The sequence below is a fragment of the Podarcis gaigeae genome (genome assembly GCF_964106915.1).
Source record: "Podarcis gaigeae genome assembly, chromosome: W".
NCBI classification, from domain to species: Eukaryota; Metazoa; Chordata; class Lepidosauria; order Squamata; family Lacertidae; genus Podarcis; species Podarcis gaigeae.
This window is the reverse complement of record NC_139695.1, coordinates 27859209-27879540: the sequence shown is the minus strand read 5'-3', so window position 1 is coordinate 27879540 and position 20332 is coordinate 27859209. Positions and strand designations below refer to the sequence as shown.

At 44.2% G+C, this 20332-nt stretch overlaps 1 pseudogene across 1 annotated transcript in view; it reads right to left on the bottom strand.

Annotated features, from left to right (window-relative positions):
• LOC310836060 (inositol polyphosphate 5-phosphatase OCRL-like) overlaps window positions 1-2737 on the bottom strand; it is a 225239-nt pseudogene extending 222502 nt beyond the window's left edge. The window contains exons 1-2 of the transcript in view: window positions 2687-2737; window positions 367-474 (exon numbers count right to left, since the gene is read on the bottom strand). The product of the transcript in view is annotated as an inositol polyphosphate 5-phosphatase OCRL-like (transcript). The remainder of the gene's footprint in view (window positions 1-366; window positions 475-2686) is intronic.
• Between the last annotated feature and the right edge of the window lie 17595 nt (window positions 2738-20332).

The window sequence follows — 20332 nt, the reverse complement described above, 5'->3', positions numbered from 1 at the left end:
CCCCATCCTGCTGGTCTCCCAGAACACAGAGAAATTAAGAGGAGGGAGCAAAGACAGGCAAGGTGTCAGAGTCTCAGGATGCTTGGGAAGGACCAGGGGGAGGAGGAGACTTCAGAGAGTGGTGGGAGGGTAGCAACCTTCAGCCTTCACAACTACCTCACTGGGGCAAGACCTGTTGGGAAAGGTTTCTGTGATCATGAGGCCTGCACGGTTTGGGTTTCTTTGAATAAAGAATGTTGGCTTCTTTTGAATAAAACTCCACTGACACCAGGTGTTTTTTCTTGCTGACCTCCTCCTCCTCCTCCTCCTCACTCCAGCTCCTGACAGCTGTCTGGCTGCTGAAGAAATGGGTGGGGTTGGACTTACTTTCTTGTACTTGGATTTGGAACGCAAAGCCTTTTCCACAGCTGTCAGCCACTCTTGCTCCTTTGTCGAGTCCAAGTAGAAGAAAGCCTCTGTGCTCAGGTCCAGCTCCTGGAAGCGAATGCCCAAGTGCCAAAGAGAAGGATGTGGAAGTGCAGGAATAGGACTCCAATCGGAACAGACGTGCTGGTTAAATATGCAAAGACAACAGGAGTGTGCAAGGGCAGGCAAGATCAGGACCAAGAACAAACAAGTAATACCAGCCACTTCTTCCTCAGCTTAGCTATTCGGGGCCCCAAAGGAGCTTTGCTAATGAAAGAAAAAAAGCTTTTTCCTTGTATTTTTTAAGCTGTGTCAGCCAGCCTGATATCTAAGCACTATCCCAGTAGCCACAGGCAACCAGAAATTCTTTGAAGGCAAGTGAGTTGGTTGATCTCTCCATTCTTCCTTCACCTGGCAACCTGGTTTCCAGGCTGGCTTTCCGGGAGCAGAAAACCACCTCTCAGATCTGCTGTGCCAAGCTTGTTTGCTAGAAGATTACCCCGTAACACCCTTGTCCTCTTTGCAAACCTCCTAAATGGCTAGCCTTCTGTGTTTCCATGCTGGCCATGAAGGAATGGGCATTCCCGACTCTGAAAACAGCACAGAAATACAGCCTGTCTAGTAAAGGGGTAAAAAGAGCAAGCTAAACAGCCTCTGTAAAACAGATTGTTTCTATTCATGACAGTAGGAGGACAATTATATGCAAGACTGTATTCAGTACTGTTCATGCCTGCAAAGCTTTCGGGACAGACATACTAACCCTAACCCTAACCCTAACCCTTCCAATCGGTGCCCCCTAACTTCCAGCGGAAACCAGGTACCTTTTTCATACCACAAATGTTCTTCAGTGGTGAACCATGGCATCTCAAATTCCAGGGGAGCCCTGTACGATGCCAAAATTCAGTGCCCCACGCCTCTCAACGTCTATTCAACATCATAGTTGCGGTGTCCCCTGTGGGGCCTGTAAGGCTTCACGCCAGTGTGACCAAACCAGTTCTACTCCCCTAAATCCATCTAAATGTTAGGGGGGGGGGATTTGTCCCACTTAAGTTGCACTTTGTAGCTCAAGAGGGCCCCTCTGGCTGATAATAATATAGTAGCACAGGGGACGCATCACAGAACAACTTGCAAAGCAAAATGACATGTAGTTGGTCCACCACAATTGCAAGATTATTGCATCCTTCAGGAATGGTGTGTCCAGCTCCATCTGAGTCATCATCCAGGCACGCTGTGGAGCTGCATGGATGAGAGATGGGCATCTTCGGCCAGTCAGGGCGGAAGAGCTGGCAAGATCCGCTGCACTGAGCAGGAAAGCAAACTCTTTGGCCCCCAAGATCTCTCCCAACTCTCAGCAGCCCTCGCTGTGAGCCATACTAGAGGAATTTTGTCCTGCTTTTGCTGAGCTACAACACAGGAGCGCACCCCCAGGGGGCCATGATGTGGTAACCCTGGCGAAGCATTGAAGAGCAACTGAGAAAGCAGAATGATGTTTGCGTGGACAGTCCATTAGAAAGCTGCACTATTATTGCATCGATAGCACATTGCAGAATACGGCCCCCCTCCAGGCAAAAACATCCGTCTGGCGGGACAGTAGCTTTCATTTCGGAGGTTGTGGTTTTACATCTTCCTATTTATTTATTTATTTATTCAGAATTATTTATTTATTTCATAAAATTAAACGCTGAAGAAGTGAATACCAGAATAGATCAGAACTCACTCCCAAGGTAAGGGGAAGAGACATGGCTAAGATGGCAGGACAGCTTACTCTATGGTGTTAACCCCTTCATGCACTAATTAGACTGAAGCATGTTGGTTATATGAGACTGGTTATCCCGCACAACATGCTCTCACACAACCCATGCCCTCCAACTGAAAACCCATTTCCTGGACAATATCAACATTGTGTTTTGTGCCTGTGAACTGCACAGTGCATATTTTTATTAAAAAAGAAAACAGCCCGGTGTTTCAGCTTCTCAGAGTTGTTTTATTCAGTGCGCTGCTACAGCTTGTCACACCCAAATCCTCCAAAGGAATCTGCCAAAGTGCTTTTCCAGGCAAAAGGGGGCAGAGGGAGAGAAACCAAGAACCTCAAATTCACTAGACCAGGGGTGGGGAATTGTGTGGCCCTCTAGATGTTGTTGGATTCCATCACCCCTGACCGTCGGCCATGCTGCCTGAGGCAGAAGGCCATTGGATCTGGCAATATCTGGGAGCCCACAAGATTCCCTGCCCCCGCCCTACACAAACAACCAGGCACTCAGCTGTGAGGCACACCTCTTACCAGAGGGAGGGTCACTCCAGAGGCAGCTGTGGCATGGGGGTGCTGGTTCATGCCTTTGTGGGCACATTTGAGGATTAAAGAGGACCCCCTAGGAAGCATGCTTGGAGATCTTCCTTACCACGTGGCTCTCTGGCAAAAACACAACAGTACTAACGGCCATATGGAACAACACCTCAAAGCTGGATCAGACTTCCCAGATTCTGTAGCCTACATCAGGAGGAAGACTGGGGCAGAGGGGCCTAGAGTGGGAGTCAGAGCTGCTCTTAGGGCTGCATGTCTGAAGCATGGGCAGAAATCTTTGGGTGTGAGGTTGCATGGGGCTGTCTCTTTGTGTTTTGGTGATGCCAAGCCGCCAGCCAGCCAGAGGCAGGCAACCAACTGGCTTCAGGGGCAAGCTCCTTTGCAAAGCCAGTCTGATTTCACCAAATGCAATGACAGAGTGACCATTCGGCCCGTGTTCTGCTTCGCTGTGAAATGGCGTGTGTTCCTCAACCCAGAGAACCTCTTGTTCAACGTCAAGCTGGTCTAAGGAAGAAAAGCATAAGAGTCAGTCTTGAATCCCCAAACACATGTGCTTGGAGATGCCTGCACACCGCACACGTAAAGCACATCTCCTCCCACCCACACCCAAAAAGTCCTGGGAACAATGGTTTGTTAAGGGTGCTGGGAATCGTAGCACTGTGAAAGGAAAAGTAAGGTTCTTAGGATGCTTTGGAGGTGGTGGAATGTTGAATACACAGCGGCCACATGGACGGATGGACACACCCACACCCACATACCCCAGCATAGCTTCAACGTTTAGCACAAAAAGTCTTCAGCCAGATGTCATGCAACCCTTTGGCAGGGGCAACTTATCATTTTATTGATTTTCCATAACAACAACTAAAAAGGCGGCCAATCTTGCACAGGAGTGTTGCCATTTAAACTGCTGGTGTGACGTAGGAACCCGAACAAAGAGAAGGAACCAACTACCCAGAGTCTGCTTCCGATAGCCCTTGTTCTCCACCTCCCTCTATCCTAATCAGCCGCAAACAAGAGTTCAGATTTGAAAGCCTTGTTATCACCTCATTCCCTTCAATTAGCCAGCTGCTCTGGCAGATGACATCAGTTCCTTCCCGCTCCCAATATTCCTGCTCCTAACCTGGTTAGCCATAGCCCGGAAGTTGAATCTCAGGGGAATGCCTTTGGGCTGGGAAGGGCTCATCTTTTCTGGGCCTCTTCTCCCCCTCAGGAAGGGGTGCTTGGCTCCTGGCCTGTAAAATGCGCTCAAAATGTAAAGATGCCTTCTTTCCAGGGAGCCAAGGGAGAAGGGGGGAATTTGAAATACCTCCCAAACTTCCCACGTCAGAGATGCAGGAGTTGCATCACCTCCAACTTCCTCAGGGATGAAGCAGCTACGAAAAACGAAGCATCCCACCTGGGCACGGTTTCTGAGAGAGCAACAGCAGAAGACCCAGACTCTGGCAAGATGAGCATTTGCCCAGTGGATTCTGGCCGCTCCATGAGGGCAGACAGGGGATGGCTGCGGTGGCCGCCAGCCCCTTCCCACTCCATCTCAGATACAGAACACATTTGCTCTGCCACTCCTTGGCTCTGGCGCCACCTACTGTTGGCCTCCTTGCCTTCCACCCTCCCAGTCCCAATGAGCACCATCCACCCCTGGTCCAGAGGCGCAGAGCAGTAGTTAGGTGATCTTGCGCCCCGGCAGAACCGTCCAGATGGCGCCCCCAGCCAGGGACAAGTTAGCTCTTCTTTCCTCCGCTCGTCCAACCCCCCCTCCACCCATTCAATTCACCCTGGAACTACAAGTATTAAAAAGTACAATGTTAGAGGCTTCCCCCCCACCCCATAGCAATATAATTGGATTCAGCTAGCTGGTCAGTCTACTTTCAGTTTCCCTCCTGGCTCCTTGTTAAATTAATACTGCATCAGAAACTTCCCAAGCAGATATCCAAAGTTCTTTGGCATTTCTCCAGTTGTTAATGAGATGTCTCTTCTAGTCCAGGGGAGTCTTTTCATCTTCTTCCAGGAAACTAAGAGTCGAAAGCCTTGATTTTCCTTTTTTTTTTCCTTTTTCCAGTCATTTCCACAGTTAGTCATTATTAGAGTTATTAAAACCTTATTATATTAACAAAAATTTTTAGTCTCCCTTGCTTTCCTGGTGACCTTCAGCTTAAACACAAACTGCTCTGGAGTGAGAAAAACCCTTCACACTCCAAAAGCCCAGCTGGAGGGACCTGGAAGTGTGCGGGGAAGAGCAGTTTTGTAGTGGGTTTGTTGCACAGGAGCACCAAGTTCACTAACTGGCTGATTCAGAGTGAATCCCATTCAAAAAGAGTGCAATGGTGTGTGTTTCAGCCAGCCATCCGGCTGCTGCAACTATTCCCTGGGTGCCACCACACTGTCCTGTCTGTGTGTTTGGAAGGGAATGGGAGCTATGCTCCCCCCAGAGACACTCCACTCCTCCTTCCTTAGCTGTGTTGCTCAACAGTTGAGGCAACCTTCACAGTTCTGGGATGCCGAGGAAGCGAACCAATAGTCATGTTCATCTGTACTGGCTCAGTTACAGATAGGTAGCCGTGTTGGTCTGCCATAGTCAAAACAAAAAAATTCCTTCCAGTAGCACCTTAAAGACCAACTAAGTTAGTAAGCTGTTAGTAGCAAGGTATCTGAAGAAGTGTGCATGCACACGAAAGCTCATACCAAGAACTAACTTAGTTGGTCTTTAAGGTGCTACTGGAAGGAATTTTTTTTGTTTTGTACTGGCTCAGTATGCCCTATTCTGACAGGTGCTGCCTTTCATATTCACGCCCAAGAGCCTTTCCGCTCCAGAGATCTGGGGCTGAACCCGGGATCTGCATGCCAAGGCTGGAGTAAGAAAGAGCCCCAGTTGACGCGCCGGGCACCCCTGGTTCCCCCTCGGCAGTGGCAGCGCAGGCAGCAGTCTCAGCAGCCCGGAGCCAGCCTGGTAGTGCACTTGGCTCTGGCTGGCTTCAGGAGCTGCTCATTGCCGTGGCACCCGCCATTTTGACTCGCCGGAAGTCCCCATATGATGTGTCTTGGGCCGTTGAACCAATCACGCAACATTCCTTCCCTACTAATAAATCTACAACACTTAAAATATAAGTCTGGGGGCCTTATATGAAACCCGGGGACATTCCGGGGATGGATTTTGTTGGGGACAGATTTTTAAATCCGGGGACTGTCCCCGGGAGACGGGGACATCTGGCAATCATTCCGTAATAGGGCTTCTCCTGCCTTTGCCAGTATGTCAGCCTTCTCCGCCTCCTTAAAGAGGGCGTTCAGAAGCGCTTGTACGTCTGGCCATATGGGATTGTGAGTGGAGAAGGTGGCGCAGTCTGGATGAGTCCCTCTGTCTTGCTCTTTGGTCACTGTGGCCGAGCACCATTTTGGGCCGATCAGGATCTATGGGGAAGGGGATCCACCCAGAAGTTGTGGAGGGAACGGGAAGAGAAGCTTGGTCAAGAGACTGGCTCATGTCAGAAGGAGGCCTGACTGCATCCTTGGCGACGCCCAGGGCAGGGCAGGAAGGCAGCATTGCCCAGCGGGAAGGCATTCGGAGGCAAATCATCAGCAAGGAGCAGAAAATCCCCTCCCCTTCCCTCAAGAAGACTGAAGAATCTCTAGTCGGCCTTCAGGTGAGTTCAGCATCCCAGGTCTCTGGGGTGTTCCTGTCCATTAGAAAGCTGACTCGAGGCTCCGTCAAGTGAGCCCCTACACTCCTTGCGTACATGGAAGGGGCACAGAAAGGATGGGAGGCAGCCTTTTCCTGGAGCCGTCTTACCTGCAGCAGTTCACTCGCTGGCTGCTGACCCTTTTCCTCCATCACCTGGATGGTAATAATAATATAATTATAATTTATTATTTATACCCCGCCCATCTGGCTGGGTTTCCCCAGCCACTCTGGGTGGCTTCCAACTGAATATTAACAACAGTACAGCATCAGACATTAAAAACTTCCCTAAAGAGGGCTGCCTTCAGTTGTCTTTTAAAAGTAAAATAGTTGTTTATTGCTTTGACATCTGGTGGGAGGGCGTTCCACAGGGCAGGCGCCACTACCGAGAAGGCCCTCTGCCTGGTTCCCTGTAACCTTACTTCTCGCAATGAGGGAACCGCCAGAAGGCCCTCGGCGCTGGATCTCAGTGTCCGGGCTGAACGATGGGGGTGGAGATGCTCCTTCAGGTATACAGGACTGAGGCCGTTTTGGGCTTTAAAGGTCAGCACCAACACTTTGAATTGTGCTCAGAAACGTACTGGGACCCAATGCAGATCTCTCAGAACCGGTGTTATGTGGTCCCGGCGGCCACTCCCAGTCACCAGTCTAGCTGCCGCATTCTGGATTAATTGCAGTTTCCGGGTCACCTTCAAAGGTAGCCCCACGTAGAGCGCATTGCAGTAGTCCAAGCGGGAGATAACTAGAGCATGCACCACTCTGGCGAGACAGTCCGCGGGCAGGGAGGGTCTTAGCCTGCGTACCAGGTGGAGCTGGTAGACAGCTGCCCTGGGCACAGAATTAACCTGTGCCTCCATGGACAGCTGTGAGTCCAAAATGACTCCCAGGCTGCGCACCTGGTCCTGCGCACCTGATCCTCTCAAGAGAGGAGAGTTTCCTGCAGAGTCTGGCCAGCTGCTCATCCCTTCTCCCTGCAATCTCCTTCTCCACCTCTTCCACATGATTCAGCAGACGCTTTTCTTCTTCTTCTTCCAGGAACTGGCGCAGTTGTCTCTACTTCTCCACAGTCTTCAGCCTCTCCACTCACAATTAGGATTAGGATTTGAATTGAACTGCTTCCACCCTCTCAGCTCACAAGTCCTCAGGCTTCTCCTTGACTGCTTTTCACATAATAAACAACAATGGGAAATAAACTCCATTTAGCTGCATTCAAAGGCAAACTTACCTAATTCGCAATTCTTGGGAAAATATGGAGACCAAAACAGCAATCTTTTGAAATTCACACCTCTGAATTTCTCAAGGTTGACCCAGCCAGGTAATGTTCACAAAAAATGAATTTCTGAGGGTAAAGCACGTATCAACATATTTATACGAGAAGGTAGCCACCCTAGCATTTGTTTTTTTTAAAAAAAATAATATTTATTACTTTTAAAGATTACAAAAAAGGAAAAGAAAAGAAAAAAAGACAAAAGAGAAAAAACAAAGGAGAAAAAAACAATACAATATATAGACAATACAAAACACAACCTAAACCCATTAAACTAAACACATTAAACTAAACTAAACAAAACCGAATCCCTAACCCTAACCCTAAATAAAACAAAACAAAAACAATTTAAAAACATACACCACACCTTTTCCATACTCTATCTTTCATTCCCTTCTTTCCTCGACCTCCTCTCACCTCCCTTTTCGTATTCCACTTCTATTAATTGTTTCAGCAAATCCTTTCCATCTTTCTCTATTTTCTATCATATTATAAATAACATATTTTTTAACCTTATTTTCCATTAAAACTAAAATACTTATATATGCTTAACTCTTTATAACATTTCTGCTAAGGCCATAAAATATCATTCCACCATTTTTCTGTCACTCATTAATTTTACAATATTTCTATATATAAACTTTAAATTTTCCAATCTTCTTCCACCATCTCCTCTCCCTGGTTTCGGATTCTGCCAGTCCTTTCCGTCAATTCCATATAGTCCATCAACCTGGAGATCTTATGTCCGAGGCTCTTAACTCTTTTCCAGGTCCCTTCTGCAGGTCTTCTTCATATTCTTTAATGCTAAAGAGCAAATCTCGGGAAAACTCCAACCTAACAATACTTTTATTCCTTCTGGACAAGTCAGCCAAATTTCCATATTTGAAGCTAAGATCCATAAAGTGTTTCAGAACATGTTTCAGGATTCCTCCAAATCCAAAGGCCCCCAGAACTTCAATCTCCTCCAGACCCAAGTCCATGTCCCAGAAGTCAGTTAATCCCTGCATAGAGGGATCTTTCCAACTTTCCTTCTTCAGTCCAAGCCGGGATCCGATCCTCAAAATCTGACTTCTTCTAGATTCAATCATAAAAGGCCTCAATTTGTAGTCCTCAATTTGCTTCTGTAAGACTAAGGATCCCGCTTGTATTACTTTAGGTTCAACAACAACAGCTTTCTCCTTCTCCTCCACAATTTGTCCTGCCAAAGTAGATTCCTGTACCATGTCCTGAATTACATCTGTGTTGATGCTCACTTTTTGTCTCAAATTAATCACTTTCTGTTCCAAGTTATCAATTTTAAAAGTCATGTCATCCGTCTTCTTATGAAGCTGTTCCAGCGAATAGCTTATCTTACATAATACAGTCACTATGGCTTCTCCTGTCAACATTTTAAAATGGTCCAAGGTCAATCTCTGGTTCTCACAATTCCTTATCTTGCAGCTGGCGATTCCCCAGTTACACTCCTGTAACAGTTTCAAAAGCTCCCTCTAGAGGGAAACAGTCTCCACTTGTATCAATCCTTTCAAACACAACTCAAACCATAAAAATAGTTTCAATTTTCAGTTACTTTTCCTCCTTTTTAAACGCAGAAGAGGGCAATGGAAACAGTATCTTTCTCTTATTTAGCTAGCTGTCAAATATGTTCTGTTCGCAGTTAATGAACTCTTTTCTTTCCAGATTCAGAGCAGTGGTAATTTGATTTTTCACTCTCTCCTGCAGGCTCGCTAGGTCCAAAATTTCCCCCCTCTTCTCCTGCTTCCAAGGGTTTTTTTGTAATTTTAACCGATGGAAATTTAATCCTTTGCCAAAAGCTTTCAAAGACTTTAGCTTGTAACGTCTTTGCTTCAATCTATTTACAAAAGCGGAAGGCGGACTTCCTGTTTAAGACCTTCCCGCTTTGGTGCCAAATTAAGGTATTTAAAGATCCAATTTTCCGTTCTACTCACGGGTAGTTGTTTAAAGTCCAATTGTCCACAGGAAAAAGTCAGCGCTCTCCGGCAACAGCAATGCGGCTTCACTCCGTGAAAGAAGCAGTCAATTCGAAGCACCGCGCCACTCACCCCACGTCACTCTGAATCCCCAAAACAGGGTTTCCCCGCGAGTAGGGGAGGCGCAAAGGGTGCCAGCCGAATCCCAGGTTCACAAGCTTCTCCCGCTTGTGATTTCAGTGGGTCTCCGCCTTCGCCGTGGTGGTCAGACCCTGCTTTCCATGGAGCAAGTTCCTCCTGATCGGAGGAGCTCCGCCATTGCCGGAGGCGGGTAGCCACCCTAGCATTTGATTCATTTTCAGAATAATAAATAAATAGCAAACCGATATGGGAAAAGGAGAAATGGGGAGAAGTTGAAATGGACAGATTTCCCTATCCCTCCTCAGTCCGGACTTGCTTCTTGAAGTGCTTGTTTCCTCACTAGTAACAAGAGGGACACTTCCAAGGAGGTCTTTGCTTTCCTTGTCCAGGTCTGCTTGATAGGCCAGAATTTCCCCTCTCTCTTTCCTCCGAATCTCCAGGCGGCGACAGATCTCTCCCTGACAAGAAAAGGGAAAACTCAGCTTTGATTGAGACACAAAAAGAGGAGATGAATATTATACTGGCTTCTTGGGTCCAGTGGCCTTGCTATATATATATATAAAATAATATTTATTAAAGTTTCAAAAAAGTTACAAAAATGAGAAAAGAAAAGAAAGAAAGAAAAATAAAAAAGAGAGCACAAAGTACAAAATACAGCAAAATAAAAACAATTAAAAACATTTCCTTCTTTCCATGTCTTGTCTTTCATTTACTTGTTTCCCTGACCTCCTCACACCTCCCTTTTTTGTATTCTAGTTCAATTAAATATTTCAGCAAATCCTTTCCAGCTTGGTTTTTATCCTAATAATTTATCTTAGTGTACTATAATTTTACATTCTCACTTCACCATTTAAAAAATCAATTTTTATCTAATCTTTTATATCGTTTCTGCTAAAACCACATTACTTCATTCCAACATCCTTCTAACATTCCTGGATCTTACAATGTTTCTGTAAATAAATTTTAAATTTTCTCCAATCTTCTTCCACCAACTCTTCACCTTGGTCTCGGATTCTGCCAGTCATCTCCACCAGTTACATATAGTCCATCACTTTCATCTGCCATTCTTCCCGGGTGGGTAAATCTTGTGTCTTCCAGTATTTTGCAATGAGTATTCTTGCTGCTGTTGTTGCATACATAAAAAAGTTCTATCCTTCTTTGGCACCAATTGGCCGACCATGCCCAGGAGAAAGGCCTCTGGTTTCTTCTGAAAGGTATATTTAAGTACCTTTTTCATTTCATTATAGATCATCTCCCAGAAGGTCTTAATCCTTGGGCACGTCCACCAAAGGTGAAAGAATGTACCTTCAATCTCTTTACATTTCCAACATTTATTATCGGGCAAATGATAGATTTTTGCAAGCTTGCCTGGTGTTATGTACCACCTGTATATCATTTTCATTATATTCTCTCTTAAGGCATTGCATGCCGTAAACTTAATACCTGTGGTCCATAACTGTTCCCAGTCAGCCATCATAATGTTATGTCCAACATCTTGAGACCATTTAATCATAGCTGATTTCACCGTTTCATCCTGAGTGTTCCATTTCAAGAGCAAGTTATACATTCTTGACAGATTCTTAGTTTTAGGATCTAACAATTCTGTTTCCAATTTTGATTTCTCCACCTGAAACCCAATTTTCTTATCCAAATTATAAACCTCCATTATTTGATAATAATGAAGCCAATCCCTTACTTTGTTTTTTAGTTTTTCAAAACTCTGCAGCTTTAAGCTGTCTCCTTCCTGTTCCAATATCTCCCAATATTTTGGCCAGTTGGCCTCCATATTGAGGCCTTAGCTTCCATTGGTGACAACCACCTTGGGGTTTTATTTTCAAGCAGATCCATGTATCTTATCCAAACGTTAAACAAAGCTTTCTTGACAATATGGTTTTTAAATGCTTTATGTGCTTTGACCTTGTCATACCACAAATATGCATGCCACCCAAATACATTGTTAAAACCTTCTAAATCCAAAATGTCTGTGTTCTCATGAAGCAGCCATTCTTTCATTTTTTTTATATAAATATTTATTAAGATTTTTTGTGGAAAAAAACATAAGTAATAAACAACATTGCTTATATCATAACAAAATTTCATAACTTGTTTAAACTTCCTCACGTCTCCTGCTCCCACTTACATTGTTGAAAAGTTTTTTCAAGCAAATTATCATCTTGTTTACAATCTTATATCCACTCATTTAAATATATTCTAATAGTTCTCCGTAAGGGTTTGTATTTTCCTTAATCTCACTTATCATCAAATTCTAGTCTAATTTAGTGGTGGCCAATTATTTATGATCAAGCATCCTTCTTAACATTCAACCAAATTACAATAATTTTGTAAATAAATCTTAAAATTCTTCCAATCTTCTTCAATCCTTTCTTCTCCCAGGTCTCGGATTCTGCCAGTCATCTCCGCCAGTTGCATATAGTCTATCAGTTGCATCTGCCACTCTTCCAGTGTGGGTAGATCTTGAGTTTTCCAATTCTTGGCAATAAGTATCCTTGCTGCCGTTGTTGCATACATAAAGAATGTTCGGTCCTTCTTTAACACCTTCTGGCCGACAATACCCAGGAGGAAGGCCTCTGGTTTCTTAGTAAAGGTATACTTAAATACCTTTTTCAGCTCGTTATATATCATTTCCCAGAAGGCCTTCACCTTAGGGCAAGTCCACCAGAGGTGAAAGAATGTTCCTTCATTTCCTTTACATTTCCAGCATTTATTATCAGACGAATGGTATATTTTGGCAAGTTTAACTGGGGTCATGTACCATCTGTATATCATTTTCATTACATTTTCCTTCAAAGCATTACATGCAGTGAAGTTCAGCCCAGTGGTCCACAACCTTTCCCAGTCCTCAAACATAATGTTATGCCCAATATCCTGTGCCCACTTTATCATAGCAGATTTAACCATTTCGTCTTGTGTGTTCCATTTTAACAGCAAGTTATACATTCTTGATAGTACCTTAGTCTTTGGTTCTAACAATTCTGTCTCCAACTTCGATTTCTCCACCTGGAACCCTAGTTTTTTGTCATTTTTAAAAACTTCTTTAATCTGGGCGTAATGTAACCAGTCTCGCACTTTACCCTTCATTTTCTCCGGACTCCCGGAGGCGGCGCGAACGGTAATGGCTGCCCTCTTCTAACTAGGAGAGGGAAGCTCCGCTGAAACGGGTCGTCCGCTACGGCGAAGCGGAGACCCACATCGGAAAACCGCAGGCGGCAGAAGCCTGTGGTCTTGGGACCCGGCGGGCGTCAGGAGCTGCCCCCAAAACGTTGAAGGAACCCCGTAAGGGGCTCCGGATCGCGGAGGGGGTAGCGGCGCTGAGGGTCGTTCCGCAATCAACGGAGCGAAGCCGCGAAGCTGTTGCCGGTGAGCGCTGACCTCTCTTCCTGGAATTTGTGTTTCGGAAAGCAACAACCCGTGAGTAACAAGGATTTTTAAAAAATCCTAAAGATTTAAAAGCTACGGAATTTGGCTGAAAGCGGAGTGACAAAAAAAGGAAGTCCGTCTTCCGCTGCTACTGAACTTCAAAGCAAAGAGCAGGAGGAGTGGAGGCAGAGAGTGAACTTTTAACCTAATCGATCTGAGCACCCATTGAATTTCTTTTGAAGCAGAATAGGACTGTAAGCATTGGATTTTGTGTTTCTGATTTGGACTGTGATATCTTCTTCTATTGGAATTACAATTTAAGTAAGAAACCCAGGTGCTGGAACTGCCTGAGTAACTGTAGCAGTCAGTCTGCAGATCTGGATACTTTGAATATAAACTTGGAAACAATCTGAGGGGGTCTGGAATTGCTACTTTGAGGCACCATCTGGAATACCAGCAAGCACTATTTGAGACATTGTGTTCTTTTAATACCAACTCTGCTAAAATTTATTATTTGAAGGTTCTTGGACATTAATTCTGATTTTATGAACTTTATTGGAATTGATCTCTTCCCGAAAGACATTTTAAGCTCCCCCTAGAGGTTTTGGAATTTACAGCAGTGGCATTGTTTTACTTTCTCTTTCCCGGCCTCCTGTTTGACTGTTACCATCTGGGCCGTCTCTTTCCCATGGGAATAACTCAGCTTGACCTTGACTTTTAGATAACTTTGGAATGAGTGGTGCAAGAAAAAAGGAGCCTAAAGAAAAGGAATCTAGAGTAAGAACTAGACAAACAACCTTAGCCACAGCCTTACAGTCACGTAGATCGTCTGTGCCTATCTTGCTCTCTGAGGAAGAAGCTGTATCCCTGCCACGGGCAGGGGAAGGAGAAACTGAGGAATTACAATTGGAAGATATGGCCTCAGGAACAACTGCTTCTATTTTAGAGAAAATCTATGAAAAATTGGAATCTTTGGACAAGAGAGTGGAATCTTTGGATAAAAAAGCTGATGAGCAAACATTTAAAATCGACCAAAACACAGAATGTTTAAATAGACTAACTGGACAAGTGGCACAGAATGCACAAGCAATTGGAGAACTGAAGGAGGCTACAGGTGAAAATCGGAAATTGGCTGAGGATACCAGCCAAAGACTTGGAAAGTTAGAAAAAGAGGCGAGACCACTCAGTAAACAAGTAGGTGAACACCAGACCTACCTTTCTATGATTGAATTGCGGAACAGGGAGACTAACTTAAGGATAAGGTCGATCCCAGAAGTGGAAGAAGACAACTTAGCTGAGTTTCTGACCAAAATATTTTCCAAATTCTGGAACTTAGAGGAAAAAGACTTTAAAATTGTATCAGCTTTCAGGCTTGGAAGACTTATAAAGAAAGACAAATCCAGAGACTGTTTGATAACATTGAGATCAAAGGAGGAAAGGGACAAGATCCTGGGCCTGCACTACGGAAAGTCACTGGACATTTTGGACAAAAGAATTGAAATTTACAAGGACATTCCTAAACAACTCTTGGATCTTAGATCTGAGTACTTGGAACTAGCAAGACTGTTGAGGAGTAATTCAATCATCTTCAGGTGGGACTTTCCTCAAGGATTATCCTTTACTTTTAGAGGGAAGAAGATTAAAATTAGAACATTGGAAGATAGAGATAAATTTCTAAACGCGTACGGAGAGGACCTTCAAAAAGGACTCGGATTACCCTCAGGGCCTGGAGCACCAGAGGCACCGGCACCCTTGGATTCGGAAGACCCAGTGAACAAGGTACGACCCCCAGAAAAATAACCAGATTTATTCAGGATGTCTCTGCAACTGTTGAGTTGGAATATAAATGGCTGTAATATTCCGGAAAAAAAGGAGGAAAATTTTTCATATATTAAAAAAGGAACAATTGGACATTATTTGCTTACAAGAAACACATGTGACCAGGCTCCATAGAAAAGTGTTAATAAACAAAAGACTTGGTCAGGAATTTATATCTTCAGACATAGTAAAGAAGAGAGGCGTGGTGATATATGCAAAAGAGAGCCTGTCACCTAAATTTTTATTCAAAGATGAACATGGAAGAATTTTGGCAATCGAAATACAACATCAAGGAGAGAAGATTCTGTTATTAGGAATTTATGCACCAAATGAAGGAAAATCGGAATTTTATAAGAAGTTGCATGAGACTATGCTGGAGTATCTGGACTATGACAACATCATTATGATGGGAGATATGAATGGAGTCGTATCAACTAACATGGATAAGTCACAAAGCCAAAATGTTACGAAAGATGGCAGACTACCAAAGACCTTTTTTGAAATGACAGACAATATGGACTGGATTGACATTTGGAGAACGAAGAACCCCTTGGGAAAAGAAGGAACATTCTTCTCTGAAGCCCAGCTGACGTGGACAAGAATCGACCAAATATGGATAACTAGAGGTCTGGCACCCAAGGTCAGGAAAGTGGAAATCTGCCCAAAGACCTGCTCCGACCATAATGCACTGAAAATGGACATGACATTATTACCAACCGGTTCCTTTAGATGGAAGATGAATGACAATTTGTTTAGAGATCAGGAGATTATTAAGAAGGCCCAAAAAGTTTTGAAGGACTATTTCGAGATAAACATGAACACTACGGTGGAAAAAAGAATCATTTGGGACGCAAGCAAAGCCGTGATGAGGGGGTTCTTGATACAACAGAATGCTGTAAAGAAAAGAATACAAAATGAGAGGAAAGACAAGATCTTGGAGAAAATAAAAGAGTTAGAGAAGAAGTTAAGATCGAATCCGAAGTCACAGCGGATTCTGAGAGAAATTAAACTCCATCAGGCACAATATTCTAAACTGATGAACCAGGAAATAGAGTGGAAGATCAAATTAATGAAACAAAAAACCTTTGAATCGGCAAACAAATGTGGGAAACTGCTGGCTTGGCAGTTGAAGAAGAGACAAAAGTTAAATGTAGTCACAAACCTGGAAATTGAAGGAAGAAACATTCAGAACCCCGTGGAGATTAGAAAGTGTTTTCAGAAATATTTCAAAAAATTATACACTCAAGGGCCGCAGGATGAGGTTGAGATTGATAGAAGCAGCCATTCTTTCAGCCAGCAAAATGCGGCTGATTCATAGTAAAGTTTGAGGTCTGGCAGGGCAAAAACACCTCTTTCTTTTGCATCAGTTAATATTTTAAATTTTATTCGGGGCTTCTTGCCCTGCCAGACAAATCTAGAAATATCTTTCTGCCACTTCTTGAAACAGTCCATTTTGTCCAAAATTTGCAATGTTTGAAACAAAAACAACATCCTTGGCAATACATTCATTTTTATCGCTGCAATTCGGCCTAGCAATGAAAGCTTCAAATTTGACCATATTTCTAAGTCCTTTTTCACTTCCGTCCAACATTTTTCATAATTATCTTTAAATAGGTTCACATTCTTAGCAGTCATGTTAACCCCAAGGTATTTCACTTTCTTAACCAATGTTAATCCTGTCTCTTTCTGAAACCTCTCTCTCTCAATCGGTGTTAGATTTTTCTCTAAAACCTTAGTTTTCAACTTATTCAACTTGAAACCTGCTACCTGACCAAATTCTTGAATCAATTCCAATACTCTTTTAGTACTAGATTCTGGCTCCTGTAATGTCAATACCAAATCATCCGCAAATGCTTTCAATTTGTACTGTTTAGCTCCGACTTGTATGCCTTTAACTAATTGGTCCTTTCTAATCATATTTAGCAAAACCTCCAGGACCGATATAAAAAGCAATGGAGAGATTGGGCACCCCTGTCGTGTTCCTTTCTCACTCTTAAACTCTTCTGTAACTACGTTATTCACAATCAATTTGGCTTTTTGTTCTGAATAAATTGCACCTATACCGTTTTCAAAACCTTGGCCTACCCCCATTCCCTGTAAATTTTTCTTCATAAAACTCCAAGAAATATTGTCAAAGGCTTTCTCCGCGTCCACAAATATCAAAACTGCTTTTGTGTTGATCTTCACTTGTAATTTTTCTAAAATGTTAATTATATTCCTCGTATTGTCAGACAAGTGTCTCCCCGGGAGAAAGCCCGCTTGATCTTTATGGCTTTCTTCTACCAGTATCTTTCTTAACCTTTTAGCCATAATATCAGCAATAGTATAATAGCAAAGTAATTTACTGGAGGAAAGAAAAGTACAGAACACATACATAAATACCATAAGTAGTTCTCATCACAAAAGAATATGCAGGTAAACCCATGAACAGCCAGGTAAACCCATCAACAGGTTTCCTGCCAGACAGGAGTCTGTTGTAGGCCGCCCCTTCTGTGATGTATGTATGATGTATGGAGGGATGGTCTTGGGCTCCAGGGTGGGCAATTTCAAATGTCTATATAAGGACTTGGTTCGGGGTCTCCTGTGGGGGGGGGGGTGAGCACACTGTTGCAACAGGTAATAAAGATCTGGCTTACTAGCTGCTTTGCTTCTCAATATTCTCTGGTTGGCCTCTGTTATTTTCTCCTACCGATAGAGAAGCTACCAAAGGACTCTATATGGGCTCTGAGGTACCCCAGAAGGGAAAAGGTGCCGTTTTTTCCTTATAACACTGGCCCCCAGTCCCCACCCCCTTGCAGCTGACCCCTTGCTGCTCTCTGCTTGGCAGGGTATTGAGGAGGCATCCTGCTAGCCAAAGGAGACATGTGCAATTCACATTTGTAGTGTTCTAAATATGTACAAAGCAACCTTGCTGAGGGATGTGGATGAGGTTAACCCTTTCTCCCCCTGCCTTGGTCCCAACCCAAATCTTTGAAGCTGCTGTATTTCAAGGGAAGATCCCTTGGCCCCCCTGGCAGAGAGAAAGACTTTGACTCCCTCCTCCCAGCCATCCCAGCAGCCCTCAGGCTTCCCCTTGGCTGCTTCTAAGGTAATAAACAACCACCAAAGAATACCATGCCTACTCTGGATCTGAGAATTAAGAAGATCACCTGCCAAGAAGAATACACAGCTATTTCTCCTCCTCAAGGTACCTTGTATTCCTCGACAGCCTCTTCCAGAGGAATCACCTCGTGGTGTTGGTGCTTCTTGGATCTGCCCCAAACCACACAGAGAAGGACCCTACCAATATCAAATAGATCGCATTCTGCCTTCACACCCTACAAGAAGGTCAACGGTGCCTTGGGGAATGGATCCTTTTTCGCTGTATCTTTCTCATTGACTTTAAGAATGGATCTGAATGTATTTTTCGACTCAAATGTATTTTTCCTCAAAATGCTGTCCTTTTCTAAATGTATCCAAATGTATCCGAATGGGTTTTTGTATTTCCCCCCAATCTCATCGCCTAGAGAATGTTCCTTAAATGTAACAATCACTTGTTCCAAATGTATTTGATTCAAATGTTTTCGAGTGTATACTTTTATGGGAAAACATAGCTAGGACAATGTGGAGATATATATATATTGCTTATAGTGCCTTTGAACGGTCAACGTTCCACCCTCTATCCTTTCAGGAGCTGCCAAAAACACTCTCCACACCACACTGCCATCTACTGGGTCTACAAATGATACCATGAATACACACAAATACAAGCTCTAAAATAAATTAGTTTTATTTTCCCATAAGTATGCAAACATAAGACTATCACACCCGAATTGATAGCTATGCAGAACGTGGCTGTCTTTGAGGGGGGTGGAGGGAGGAACGGGCGGGATCGACATCCGATAGCTGCCTGCCTGCCTGCCTGCCTGAAGATGCCGTGCCCCCGGGGGGCGCTGTGACCGGTGCCCATTGGGAAGGAACAAGACAGGAAAAGGAAGGAAATGGGAGAGGTATTTGTAAGGCCCCACTTTTCCCATGGTGTCCTGTTGTGTGGTCGGAAAGTACTCTTTATTGTTTGATTTGGGTTAATGTCAGAATAAAAGCGAGTTCCTTCAAAATAACACATTCCTTTTTATCTTACCAATTTCTCATATTGTAAGAAGCGGAAGAAGAAACCATAGAGAGCATTCATATTTTCCTTCTGATCAATGAAGTCAAACGTTACAATTATCCATTTTAGAATGAGCACCTATAGGGAGAAGACAGATCTCAGTAAGCCAAAGCAAGGCCAAGACAACAAATCCCTTCTGGAATATGGTCAGCGTGTACAACATCTAGCTGAATCATCACCAGGATAACTAAGTCAGACTGGGGGAAATATCATTCTTCAGAACCAAGACATCATTACCATGCTTTCCAAGTTACCTGAAAGTCACTACAACACTTGCGAGCACAGAGCCAAGATACAGCTGAAAGAAGAGAATCCTACAAACTTCGGGGTTTGTAGATGGTTGTAAAGGTTGCTGAAAGGTGTCTAGTTCACTAGTTGGAAACGGCTTCCAGGCTAGGCAGGACCAAGGTTGCTTTGTAACTGTTCCTGTCTGCCTGCCTGCTTGCCATCGTGCATATTTGTAAACCATTTCTGCCAAAATATCTACATCTGCAATAGTAGTTTCTGAAAGCAGACCCTGCAAGAGTGCACACTCCATGAAGTCCATATGAAGAGTGTTACGGAATGGGGGGGGGGCATATGAACGAAGTCTTACTCCCGAGTAAGAGACATAGAGCCTGAGGTGATGACCTCAAGGGAACCCTGCCACACTAGGGCTCCCCTCGCCCCTTCCCAACGTTGCACCAAGCACCGCACAAAACTCCAAAACCCCGAGAAGAAAGCGCCATTTCTGACCCCGTATCCCGATGCTATACACGATTGATGTATTTGATGAATGAACAATGTATTTGCATGAGGATGCGCTCTAGCCAATCAGATGGCGTTGAATGTAGCCCTTCAGCCAATCGCAGCAACGCCATGGCTCTGCAGAGGCAGCTCAGCTCCAGCTGTTTTGCACACTCCACCGAGCGCTGACAAGGTGATGACAGCTCCGGCTGCGAGAACAACGGACTGAGTCAATCGAAACCTCGTTACCCTGTTAATCCAATCAAAACTAGATGTTGTTTAGTCGTTTAGTTGTGTCCGACTCTGCGTGACCCCCTGGACCAGAGCACGCCAGGCCCTCCTGTCTTCCACTGCCTCCCGCAGTTTGGTCAAACTCATGCTGGTAGCTTAGAGAACACTGTCCAACCATCTCGTCCTCTGTCATCCCCTTCTCCTTGCGCCCTCCATCTTTCCCAACATCAGGGTCTTTTCCAGGGAGTCTTCTCTTCTCATGAGGTGGCCAAAATATTGGAGTCTCAGCTTCAGGGTCTGTCCTTCCAGTGAG